Below are 2,714 nucleotides of genomic sequence, written 5' to 3' on the forward strand. Positions count from 1 at the left end.
GGCTCGTTTAGTTTACACTCGAAGTAGATTGGTCTCTCTAAGCGAGATCCCAATTCGTCGGTCATCCGACGTGACGTCTCTGTTCCCTCCTTCAGGGAACGAGGGTTACCATACGTAACCGAGACGTTATGTTAGTACAATATGCACATGCTCTGTTTTAATCGTGATGGTCAGCTGTTTTTTCACTGACTACTGTTTGATTAAAATGAAGCGTCTGGTTTCTGGCAGTCATTCTGTGTGATATCATCTGCTGAAAACATTCAAAACATCTTAAGACTTCATCCATCAGTTCAGAATGGGCCAGCACAACCAGAATGATTAATTAAACTTAACTGGTGACACTTTATATGATTTTTTTTGCCATGAATTTTAAAAATTGTATTTCAAATTATAAATAAAAAATATAAACTTTATTTATTTAAATTTACATTACATTTACATGTAGTAATTTAGCAGAAGCTTTTATCTAAAGCCGACAGTATAGAAGCAATTATTCGTTTGTTTGTTCATTTGTTCGTTTGTTCAATAGTTTCAACAATTTATGTCATTATTGAAAAATAATTATTAGATAATAAATAATCAAGATTCTCTGTTTTTAATTACGTTTTCCTGTTTTTAAGAGTAAGAACAATTGCTTATTATTTATTTATGTATTTAAAAGTATGTATGTATGTATTTATTTATGTATTTATGTATTTATTTACTTACTTCATATTATAATTTTTTTTTTTTAATCACTGAAGAACCACTTATGCATTCTATTCAAATCTGTAAGTATTCTTAATTTGTTTATTTATTCAAAACAATTATTCATTTTTTTTTCTGTCTTTTTCATATGTATTTATTTATTATTTAGCAAGTTAATATGCATTCATTCATCTTTCTTAAATCATTCTGCATGTCAGTTGGGCTCCTTCACAGGCTTTATTGTTTGACACTCCTGTCATGAGGAAAATTATTTTACTTTACTTATGCCATTGTACACTAAGGAAAAAATTAGATGAAATAATTTTGCTCATGGCAGGAGTGTCAAACAATAAAGCCTGTGAAGGAGCCCAACTGACATGCAGAATGATTTAAGAAAGATGAATGAATGCATATTAACTTGAATAATAATAACAATAATGAATTATATAGAAAATGCAGTCAAAAAGATTAAAAGAAATTAAGATTTTTATTTGGCAAGGACACAATAAATTGATTGAAAGTAACAGTATAGTATAACAGTTTATAGTTACAAAGATTTATATTTCAAATGCTGTTCTTTTGAACTTTCTATTCAACAACGTGTCCTGAAAAAAAAATTTGTATTACAGTTTCCACAAAAATGTGAAGCAGCACAACCGTATTCAGTGTTGATAAGAAATGTTTCTTCAGCAGTAATCGGCATATTAGAATGATTTCTGAAGGATCATGTGACACTGAAGACTGGAGTAATGATGCTGAAAATTCAGCTTTGACATCATATGAATAAATTACATTTTAGAAATATATTAAAATAGAAAAAAGTTCTTTTAAATCCTAATAATGTTTTACAATATTACGGTTTCACTGTATTTTTGATCAAATAAATGCATCCTTGGTGAGCATAAGAGACTTCTTGTTATAATGTAAACATAAAAATGTTATCAACCACAAACTTTTAAATGGTAGTGTATATTAAAATAGATAGAAACAGCGTAAATTAATAATAAACTGCCTAAATTAAGCTGCCACTTAGTGTAACTGTAGTGGCTACAGTAACCAAATTAATTATAGTTACTGAGAAATTTATATTGTGAAGGAGCCCAACTGACATGCAGAATGTGGCTTCCAGTGGCACTGTGTCTTTATTTAGTCACCAATGAAGACATATTTAGTTAGTTGAGAAGCAAGTTTGGGGGTCAGAGATTGATGCGACAATGCATGGCTGTATCTACATGCAGACGGTGTTTATGTTGGAGTGTTTGTAGATGTGTTATGGGGGAAGGGCGGATTCTTTTGAAATATGATGACATGTCAGACGTCTTACTCACAGGAAAAACATTCAACAGCATTGTTTCTAACTATGCACTGATCATAGATCAAAGGAAGGAGAGATGAAACTCTCATGTTAAGAGATGAGTTTCAAACAGATGTTTCTTGTTTATGGACACAAGCTGGATGTCTGATGGTTGTAAGGAAATAAGTGTAAACAATTACATGCATGTGCAAGTAAGCAAATAATCAGTTAGCAGATACTTTTTATGCAAACTAATTTGCATGACACTTCCTGATAGGATTGAACCAGCAACCTTCATTCAACCAGTTTCATTGATTGTAATTTATTTAGTAGTGGGACCAACTAAAGCTTTCTGTATAGCTGTAGAACAACTTTTAGCAGGTATTTGGCTATTTTTTTCTAAGCAAAACAGTCTCAGTTCAAATGTTTGGATTGGATGTCTTGCTTCATTCTGCTTCAAATCACATCATTTCAATAGGGCTGAGGTCAGGACACGCACTTGGCCGTTCACTAAAGAGTTTGAGTCGTGCTGTTGTTGATCTGCTCAAGTGTTTTGGATCTTTTGTCAGGTTGCATTATCATACTTTTACGTTCTAGAATACAGACATCTAAACGTTCTCAATTGATTCTAGATTTAAGTCTAATGACTTTAAATGGTTTCAATTATTTGTTCAATAAAGATATGGCACTTTTCATTAACAGGGAGCAAAAAAAGGGCCTGAAACTTAATTTC

The sequence above is a fragment of the Sinocyclocheilus anshuiensis genome, unplaced genomic scaffold, assembly GCF_001515605.1.
Source record: "Sinocyclocheilus anshuiensis isolate Anshui unplaced genomic scaffold, SAMN03320099.WGS_v1.1 scaffold1625, whole genome shotgun sequence".
NCBI lineage: Eukaryota > Metazoa > Chordata > Actinopteri > Cypriniformes > Cyprinidae > Sinocyclocheilus > Sinocyclocheilus anshuiensis.